Raw genomic sequence first — 11,513 nt, forward strand, 5'->3', positions numbered from 1 at the left:
CATCAGTTTCCTCCGACTTCCCAAATAGTTGGGCTGCCATTAACTACTATGCCCTGGAGAAGGGAATGGCAGCCCACTCCAGTATTTTTGCCTGGGAAATCCCACGGACAGAGGAGCCTGGCAGGCTACAGTCCATAGGGTTGCAAAGAGTCAAACATGACTGACACGACTTAGCATAGCCACAACATAACTACTATGATCTGACAGCATGACCCCAAATTTCCCTTTGGATTCAGCCCTCTCTGAACTCAAAAAGACACTTTTGGAGGTGAAGGTCACCTTCTTTCTTAGCTCTTCCCCCAGGGTTCTCTGCTTTGGGCAAGAAATTGACATGTGCCACGGGTCCTGTTGTAATCATTTTTTATCCTTAAAATTGTAATAATTTAAAAATAAAGAGGCACCTGAGGAAGGACTTAATAAGTACCTAAGTGCCACCTGCCAGTGTTTATGGCCCCAAGAGAACACCGGCGAACACTCTAGAGAAGGCGCATGCGTCCGGGGCTAGCTGCGATAAGCACGGTTGAAGGAGAGCCTCGCGAAGGGCAGTTAAGCTGCTTGCAGTTTTAGCATTAAATCTTTCCTGTGAAGGATGAGAGGGAAATTCTTCTCTCAAAGGCCTAATGCCTGGGAACTGAGTGTGACTTTGACAGAAACCAGGTCCCAGCAGAGGAAAACCTGGAGAAGTTCTGAGAGCTACGGATGAGCTCTTCCCAGGAGAATCAGGCTTCTGTTCAGCATCTTCACTCCCACCTGCCCCGCCTCCAGATCCCCTGAGCTGGAGCGCACAGTGTTCTGTGCACAGAGGACAACAGAGACCGAGGCCCTCAAGATGCCAGCCCTGCGGAGGGACGGCAAGTCCCCAGTTCTGCTTTCAGCCCCCAGTACACCAAGCAAGATCACTCAGACGGCCAACGCAAAGGGAAAATGGAGGGAGAAAGTAAGCCCAAAGATAACGCTGTAATGCTCTGGGGAATGAGCGGTTGTCTTCTCCCTTCCACTTTCTTAGTTCAACAGACCACTAATAAATGACAGCAGTGCACCAGACAGAAGAGACAGCAGGAAAGGTTCCCAGTCTGCTGGTTCAGACAAGCTTGCAAACTGATGCTTTAGAAGACTGTGGCGAGCACTAGAGACGATATGCACAAGGGGCACAAGGAGATTGCTGGGGAGATAGTCACCGTCTCTGTATTTGTGTGTCCTGGGGGAGAAGGTTGTTACACAGAAGACTTCATGGAAGCAGAAGGGAGTCCAGGCAGGAGGAGGAACATGTTGAAAGCACAGGTGGGGAGGTGCATGCCAAGGGGTCTGAACATCCGATCATAGACTAGAAACTGTACTTCACTAACTCTACAGGCAGTTTTGAGAGAAGCTGCCATAGTCTTTCCTGGCACTTCCCACCTAGACCACACTGAGCCACTGAATCACCTTCCTGGGATATTTGGCTTGGGGTGGAGAGGATCCATTCCTCTTTGGTGGCTGAAGCAATACGATGAAAAGAGCAGCAAAGAGTCAGTTCCAAGAGGAGAGCAGCGGTAAGAGATGCAGGAGCCTGCCAACGTTCAGGTACTGGTGCAGTGGTTCCTGAGGTCAGCTACAGCCCTGGCCTGCCACAAGGCTTGGCTGTTCCAGGAGATGTCACAGGATCCTTTTCCTAAAATCCCCTTCGAGAAACTAAGCTCCATCTGGGTTTATTCACTTGTAACCAAGAATACTCAAATAACAAGATGTATGGGAGTGGGGGAGACTGAAACGAAGCTGAGGACAAGAGTGTGAAGGCTCTTGAATGCCACTTGAAGCATAGCCATTAACCTTCAAAAGACAAATCAGTGCATGTTCCATAGCCACACAGACGTAGGCATGACTACATAGTCTATAGAACCTAGACTAAAACAGGGTGAGACCAGGAAGGTGGATCACATGAGAGGTTCTCAGCAACATAGTGGCGCACAGTTGGGACAGACTTTAAGGCAACTGTGTGGATAAAGAGAAGAGGGAAGATTCTAGAGATGTTTCTGAGGAAGAAATCAAAGGGTCAGGTGGAAGATGAAGAGGCAGCAGGTTCAGGAACAGTGTCAGGAGAACCAAGGAATAAGGTAATTTTAAGGAAAAAAAAAATGATACTCAACAATACCCTCACCACCACCAAGAGACCAAGGGACCAAGAGACCAAACAAAGTAAATATCAGAAAATGATGTTTAGAGTTGGTAATTCAGAAGCTCGTGACTATACAGCAATGAATTAAGTGGGAAATGTGAAGAAAGAAGTTGGGAAAATGATTACTCAGCTTTTTAAGTCCACCAAAAATCAACCAGTAGTATTTCCATCAGATAACTCGGGGCTAAATGTTGCCAGGATAATTCAACTTGATGGAAGTAAAATTAGTCCTTTTTTTGACAGCATCTTTATGTCTCCTACTTCTATTTTGTTTTAAATAAGTTAAACAATTTATTTCATTCAAAGAAAAATGTGCTTTTTTCCTCATCAGTCATAACAACTTTAAGCTAATAATTCTTCTCTATGTATATATTTATTGTTTTTATTTTTGAATAGTTAATACATATACATGAGTTCTCGAAAAACTCATAGACCACAGAAGAGCATAAAGCAAAAAGTCCATCTCCTTCTCTGGCCCATTCTCCCATTGAAAACAGTTATCAACTGGGACTTTCCTGGAGTCTGGTGGTTAAGACTACATACATCCAATGCAGGAGGCATGGGGTCAATCCCTGGTCAGAAAAGTAAGATTTCCACAGGCAGCAAAGTGAAAAAAAAAAGTTACCAATCTCTTGCCAGTCTACCCAGAAGAAGTCCACGTAGACCCAGTCACAGAGCTACACTCCTTCCTCGCTGACATCTGTGTACACGCTTTCAGGCCCTGCTTTCCAGTCTCTCTGTGCCTATCAGACCGATTCTCATTTTGGAATGGTCTCATGGTATTTCCTTGGATCGATTTACCGTATTTTATCTCATCAGACCCCTATGGGGGAACTTTAGGCTTATTTTCACTATTTTCCTAGCATATTTAGGGCTGTAGTAAATGTTCTTTGTGGGTATCTGTAGGACCAGTTCCTATAATTGAAACTACTAAGTTGGAGGAAATACACGTTTAAATGTTTGATAAGTTTTCTCAAGCCAGCCTCTTACGCTCCCACCAATGTGTAAGAAAGTGGCAGTCACACTGCACCCTCGCCCAGCAGGGCTTTATTCTGTTCTTCGTGTGTTTTGCTCATCAATCCGGAAGGTGAGGGTTACCTCAGATCTGGGCTAACCCAGGAATGCTCAAGACAATAACCTCAAAGTCCTGTGTCTTCAGAAAGTACAAAGCAAATGTGGAATGCTGCAGTCTGGGACTATTCATAGACTAAGGGAGCTGTGAAGGGGCATGCGGGCCTCAGGCCATCATGAGTTTAGGCATAAAAGAGAGTGCTGGGTGGCCCACACATACCCTTGGTACTTGCCCGCTTAGGAAGTTGCTTGGTCTTCCAAGATGAAGATACTGTGTAGCTGTATTGCTTGTCCTCACATCCCTTCGGAAAGCTAAGTAACTTCAGTATTAGCTTAAAGCCTATGGACTTCCCCGTGGTCCAGTGGTTAAGGATTCGCCTGCCAATGCAGCAGACACAAGCTGGATCCCTAGTCCGGAAGATCCCATATGCTGAGAGGCAACAAAGCCCGTGGGCTACAACTGCTGGGCCCCTGCTCCACAACAAGAGAAGAATTGCAATGAGAAGCTGCACGCTGCAGCTAGAGAGCAGCCTCCACTCGCTGCAACCAAAGGACGCCCGTGGGCAGCAACGAAGACCCAGCGTGGCCAGAAACAAAACAAACAAAACAAGTTTTAAAAAATAACAATAATATTTAAAAAGAAGGCCTATTATAATTCATTATAGGTGCAGGTGTGCATCTCATTGGTTTATTTGCATATATTTATTATAAGTCAAGTTGAGCATTTTTCCTTGATCCATTTTTATGAAATATCATGTTCTTTGCCCACTAGGGAGGTGATGTTTATATTCTTTTTGATTTAGAAACACTCTTTATGCATTACAGGATGTGTCTTTTATCATATATGCTGCTGCTTTTTTTTTCCCAGTTTTTTATTTGTAGTCTGACCATGTTTATAGTGTTTCTTACCATGAAGAATCATTTCATTTCTATAGTCATATGTATCCACCTCTCTCTTAAGACTTCAGGATTTTGTAAAGTCCTTTCAAATGTCTCTTTTATTTTAAGATTATAAAAGCTTTCTTTCATGTTTCCTTCTAGTTCTTTATTTTTTTTCCATTTTTAAGTATTCAGTATATCTAGAATTCCTATTTTAGCATAAGGAGTGATGTAGAAATGCAACTTCATTTTTTTTCAGATTATTACCTAAGTCAGTTCCCTGATAATAAAAGCTTCTATACTCTACTGCAAGGCACTGTTATAAGCTCTTTTTCAGAGTTAGCAATATTAGACTCTCAAAATGCTTAAAATTTCTTTCAGCAATATGGAACAGATTATGCCAATAGAAACCTTGAGACATCTAATGCTCTATTTCACCTTTTTATTAACTATTTCTAAAACACACAATATAAAAGGACTTGTAAAATTTCAGCAGGAATTGAAATCACAGTTTAGGTAAACATCTGCCAAAAGATGGTCCACTCGTCAAAAGAAGATAAATAAAAGCGTGTGTCCACCCCTCCACACACATTGCATACTTCCTCCTCCAAAAAAAGATGCTTTTGCTGACCAGGTGGGGAGGCACCAGAAAGGGAAGGAGCAACTGAGGTGACCAGAATCAACAGGGTCCCTCTCTGTGTTTGTGGCATTTTTTTCCCAGAGAGTTCTAAACAATTCAGCTCAACAACGCCAACTCTCAGCATATAAAGCAGAGGTGTACGTGGGTTTGGTGTCAAATTCTCTACCATGGTAAATCCTCAGCAGCGGACACTGGCTGGGCTTTAAAGAGCTCAGCAGATAGAACACAGACAGGCAACAGGATGAGGAAGGGTGAATATGAGGTCTTAACTCCTGTTTTCTAGAAACGCAGCTAAATCATCCAGGAAAGAAAAACATTTTCCTTGCAGTAAATATCAAAGAAATGGAACCGAGAGAGTCTTTCCTAGCTCCATAGATTTACACTAAATAATTAATTGCTAAACCCCAGCAAATGTGGCTGTGCCTGTCAGTCATTCCATAGCTTAAGGTCTGAGATGCTGATTCTAACAGCAACAAAATACACATGAAAGAGTTTGAGCAAATTGATTCCACTAGCGAAGGAAGAAATAGCAGTGTTGGATAGATCTCTTACCTTCCAAGTAATCCAGGGAAACATCATATGCCAAAAATATGGTATTCATCTGCCAATGGACATCCAGGTTGCTTTCATGTCCTAGCTATTGCAAACAGTGCTGCAATGAACATCAGGGTATATGTGTCTCTTTCAAAACTGGTTTCCTCGGTGTGTATGCCCTGGGACAACCCAGAGGGATGGGATGGGAGGGGGGTTCAGGATGGGGGGAAACATGTACACCCGTGTCTGATTCATGTCAACATATGGCAAAACCACTACAATATTATAAAGTAATTAGCCTTCAATGAAAATAAATAAATTTATTTTTTTAAGTATGGTATTGGTCAGGGTTCTCAGTTGCACTAAATGGAAAGCAATTGTGATTACCTTAAGCTAAACAAGGAACTTAGATATAACAGATGGCTATGGGATAAGGATTGACAAGAAGCAGAAACCAAGAAGTTCAGAGTCCCAAAGAGTGGAATGCACTGGTCAGGCTCTCCTTTAACAACTAAACAAACTGTTTCTGGCTGATTTCAGTGAAAATAAAACTGATGGCATCTTTGAGAGCCCCAGAATTGACAGAAAGGCTGGAGAATCAGGATTAGAAAATGATCAGGATCAAGGAAAAGAGACATCACCAGAAACACAGGAACTCCTCCCACAGGGATGGCATACCTGCCTCAGAGGCTAAATACTATCAACATGTGAGAACTGTCACAGCTCCAACTGACCATAACCCAGATTCCGCTCCAGCACCATCACTTCCACCACCTGGAAACTGGCCGTGGCTCTCAACACTGCTGAGAACAGTGAATTCTCTACTGGCCCAAGTTTTCTTGGTATCAAGAGCTTCAGAATCCCAGGTAATTCCATCTCATCAGCCAAGTCACATGCCCAGCTCCTGGCTTGCTGCAGAGGCTGCGACTTCATACCTGGTGTTTTAGCTTCCATGGTGATGGACTGACTCAGGGGCCACCAACAAGACGATAGTCTGGTCAGTGAAAAAAGTGACAAACAACCATTCAGTGGACAACCTAAAATGAAAGTTCTGAGCTGGATATCATTGCCGATCCTGCTGAACATCAATGTTGTAACTCCTAGACACCATTCCTATTGCTCCTGCCTCTGTAAATGAACTGGAGGAGGGAATGGCAACCCACTCCAGTATCCTTGCCTGGAGAATCCCATAGACAGAGGAGCCTGGTGGGCTGCGATCCACGGGGTCACAGAGAGTCAGACACGACAGCGATTGAGCATACACGCACACTGTAAGTGAACTGGAACCATGTCCTGGCTGCCAGAGGAAGAGACAGGGGAAGCATCTGGACCCTCAGACTTCCAAAACAAAAGGCAAGCAATAAAGTTTTATTAAAAAGAGGACATAGCCACCAAAGTTCAGGGAGAAATTTTTTTAACGTTTTAGAAAAATGGTTTTTTTTAAAAAACCACATGCTTTGGTTTTACATTTAAATTAAGGTAAGCATGGAGTCTATAAACCAAAAGATAAAGAGAAAAGGGGCCTAGTTTAGAGATGAATATGAAAGGATTAATACATCATATTTGAATTTAGTATCCCTTTAGAGATTGTGGAAGAGAAAGCCAATAAAGAAAATAAAAGTCAAAAAAAAAAAAAAGAAAAGTCACAAAATCTTTCCCTTAGTGCAGAGAAGGAGAGCAAAGAAATAAAAAGATGGCAAATATAGATGCTATGAAATGAAGACACATATAGACATATGCAATACACTGGAAAGGAACCATAAGACACTGAAAATAAGCACTCATCAGAGATATAATAAAAGAAAACTTTTCTGAAAAAAAAAACAATACCTTCTGAGGATTCAGATTAAACTTGTTCTCCGAGAGCCAAACATAATTAACAAAAAGGAATAACACATACATATATCCTAGCAACTTTACAAATGACAAGAACAAAGAATTCTGTGAAAATGAAGATGGGGAAAAACTGATGGCACCAAAAAGGAATAAAATATCAAAGTAGACTCAGACTTTTACTTCACTCACACCAGATGACTCCCAAATCCTTGGCAGAAAATTTGTATCGGAGCCAATCTCAATAAAAATCACACTAAGAAATTCCAAAGTAAAGAGACTAAAATATAAAATATTGGTAATTCGCAGTGAAATCCCACACATATAAATTAGTCTAAATATTTGTTGTAAAAATGGTTAAAAGAATAAGACAAATGCCAATGTTTATTCAAAAAGAGGATATAAAAAAATAACAAAATAAATAATTATTATCTTAAATTTTTAAAAAACATGAAACTTAAGGGAAAGTCAACATGTGTTTTCCTATGCTAAAGTTGAAGAAAAGAAGAGATATCTACTTCTATTGTTTATCACCATTCTGACTTTAAAAGAAAAAAGTTTATATGCCAAAAACATAGCATTAAACATAATATGTGGTGAGGGGCCGGAGAAGGCGATGGCACCCCACTGCAGTACTCTTGCCTAGAAAAATCCCATGGATGGAGGAGCCTGATAGGCTGCAGTCCATGGGGTTGCAAAGAGTCAGACACGACTGAGCGACTTCCCTTTCACTTTTCACTTTCATGCATTGGAGAAGGAAATGGCAACCCACTCCAGTGCTCTTGCCTGGAGAATCCCAGGGACGGGGGAGCCTGGTGGGCTGCTGTCTGTGGGGTCGCACAGAGTCAGACACGACTGAAGCGACTCAGCAGCAGCAGCAGCAGTGGTGAGGGGCAACAAAGCAGACTGGGAAGACAAAGTCTGGACCATCCATGATGTCACATTTGAAGAACACAGGCTTGAGAAGGCTTGAGTATACTTATCTGCCTCTTAAAATCTCTGTGACACTGATCTAACAGCCAGGTAATTTATTCATGTATCGTATGTCAATAATTAGTTTTAATGGCTGCTATAGTCAAAAAGTACTTACAAAAGCCCACAGAACTACATAAAAGGATCACACTGTTGGCTGCACTCTCTGAATTTACTATGCAAAGGGGTTTTTTGCTAAAATTCTGTTAATAAATTTTCATCATTCCAGCTGTCAATCAGTTATTCATGCCAAATAATTGGAAAGCAGTCTGACTTTTTTTTTTTTTTACCAAATAAGCTCAACAACAATAAAATTATTTGAACAGTTTTTAAAGTAAGCTAGACTTTTCTTTAATTCCAGTGTTTCTGGGTGTGCATATGTGAGAGATATTATAAGTGACATATATTGTTCTCAACAGCAAAATCATGTAAGCATGAAACATTCAAGAGATCTGTTTTCAAAATACTCTTGCCTTAACACAAGTTTCTGTCAAAAAAGTAGTTTCTCACTTGTTAAAACATCGTCTCTGTCTTGAAGGGAAGCATGAAATGGGTAACCTCTTCAAAAAAGTCCACTTGGTTACCAAAGGGGAAAAAGTTATCAAATTTGGGACATTTATCTTTCTGCATGAGAAAAACGTGTTTTACTTTATCTTGAAATTTGATGAACCTTGGAAACCTTTTACCATGAGATAATCAACTCTCCTCAGTGAGGTACAAGTAATACCCATGATCACAGCCCTTCTCTACTGAATATCACAGACTGTCCCTCTTTAAAAAAAAAAAATCACTAATAGTTCTGGCTTCAACTAGATACATTCCCTAGCCTATGACGGAGACAGTGGATAAACTTCACGTGTAATACAACCCGTGACTCACCCTAGGACACATTTTATTCCAGCAGAAGCAGCTGCTCCGTCTGTAACTACACTTACTCCGTTTTCCACTCTCCTACTTTCCATAAAACAGCAGGTTTTAAAAAAAGCTGTTATTGAAGAAGTAATGTACTGTTGGAAAACTATTTTCTCTAGTACACTTAGAGAATGTGTTCAGGGGCTCAACACACAAACACACACACACACACAATGTGCTTTTGTGCATTTAAATACTGAAAGATCGTCTAGGGCACACTCTTAGCTGAAGTTTCTTAGACATCTGTACTTTTATCCAATTAAATACAGAAACCCTCCCATACTGAAGAATTTGTTCTAAAATTTGTCTTTCCAAATATATAACAATGCATTTTCCCTATCTTCAAATACTCTCTGCTAAATAAGGATTATACGTTAAGGTTGTCATGAGGTGGTTTTCTGGGTTTCATTTCAGTGATTTTTGTCATGAAAGGAAGAACAGGTGCATTTCCTATGATGTGCGGCTTTTTGTCATTTACGATACAAAAAGAAATCTCAGAACAAGTTTTGTATTTTAATACACTTGGGTTGAATATCGTATCACTTAAATATGGCTGAGAAAAATGCAGATGCTTGTTTTCGTGTTTTGAACACTTAGTTTTGAAAGCCTTGCTATTGTGAGGGCTTTACGTTACCTGTGCAGTACATAGGTAAGCACACTTAGGTGAGACCTGATTACACCGTCGCTGCTTTTCCCTCTGAGGGTGGGGAGGCTTATATTGATACTAGGAGTAGAGGAAGTGCTACTCTGCCGTTTGCAGGGGGCAGGGTGAGCGGGGTGTCTCACTGTTTGTTTGTCTGTGTTATCATTATTGGAATATCCTATAGGGTCATTTTTCACAAATCTTTATAACCCACTTTTCCACTTAGGGAGAATTAGTTTTGCTAAAACTAGAAAATTATCTTTAAATCTACCGAGCTGGGAACAGGTAAACTTACAATGCACCACAATATGTTAAAGACTAATAAAAGTATAATTGAAATATTATTGATCCTCCTGTTTGGAAATGTGCACCAGTCTTTTAGAAAAACTTACATATGACACATGGCACGTAGCTTTCTGGCATCAGTCATCTCTGGCCATAACGAAGCTGCATAATGAACAGCCACAAAACCTTAAAGACATAGGATAATAAACACTTATTTGACTCAGAAATCTGAAAGGACCCATTGATTTGCAGCTGGGCTCACTCATACCTCTGAGGTCAGCTGCAGCCCAGCTAGGAGGCTCTGCTGATCTTGGCTGGGCTGGCTCTCATGTCTGAGAGTTGGCTGACTGTTAACTGGTCTAGCAAGGCCTCTGACAGTATTGTTGGAGCAGTGGGGCTCTCTTCTACCTCTCATCTTCCAGCAGGCAAGCCAGCCCAAGTAAATCCTCATGACAATGACAGAGGCAAAAATGAGCAAACCCAATCCGGTAAGCACTTTTCAAGCCTTTGTGTACATCATGTTTGCTCCCATCCCATTGGGCAAAGTAAATCACACAGCTGAGCTCTGAGTCAGAGTGAGAGAGGAGAGAGTACCAAAAGTATGGATGCAGGGAAGGGAAAAGAGTTGGGCTATCGTTATAATCAATCTACTGGAATCAGAGTGACCATATCAAGCATACAGAAAATACTAACACAACTTAATTTGTTTTATTAAAATAAAAATAAATAAATATTTTATTATTTACTTTCTAAAACCTGTATATCTTCTGAAATATATACCAACCACTGTTGATATTATTGGCTCTCAAGGGTCTAAACAATTTGAATGATTAAGTAAATACATTGATTTATTTTTTGCCCTACTGAGAAAATCCCCTGGAGAAAGAAATGGCAACCCACTCCAGTACTCTTGCCTGGAAAATTTCACAGACAGAGGAGCCTGGTAGGCTACAGCCCATAGGGTCACAAAGAGTTGGACACAACTGAGCGACTTCACTTTAAGATCACAAATTAAATTTCAACAAATATTAAAAAGCAAAAACATATAAGGTATACCCTTGCCACAAAGGAAGGAAACAAAAAATGAAGGGCATTCCTTCTAAACACAAAAAGGAAAGAAGACTTGATCATATGAAAAATAGCTTTTCAAAATAATTATATGGTGTCAAAAAGAAATAAAAATCCCAATTATAAACTATTTTTAAATACAACATAATGGAAAATATCACTGTATATGAATACATGTGTGATGTGGCCAAGTCTGTAATTTAACTGCAAAGTAATAAAAGTATATGAACTATATGACTTAAGAAATCAGAGAGGAAAAGCACATCTTAAAAATGAAAAAAAAAATAGTAACGATAACAACAAAATAAATATTTATAAAACAGAAAATAACACAACTAACCAAAAAATTTATAGGCTGAATTTTAGAAAGAAATAAAAATATCCAATAAAAAGAGAAAGATAGCTTACATGTATAATATGAGTAAAGGATAAAGAAAGAAAGGTAGGGGACTTTTTTAAAATAGAGAGTTACATTTTTAAAAGTCCATGCATATGGATTTAGAAATCTTAAAGGAATGGGA

Source organism: Budorcas taxicolor, chromosome 5 (assembly GCF_023091745.1).
Source record: "Budorcas taxicolor isolate Tak-1 chromosome 5, Takin1.1, whole genome shotgun sequence".
NCBI classification, from domain to species: domain Eukaryota; kingdom Metazoa; phylum Chordata; class Mammalia; order Artiodactyla; family Bovidae; genus Budorcas; species Budorcas taxicolor.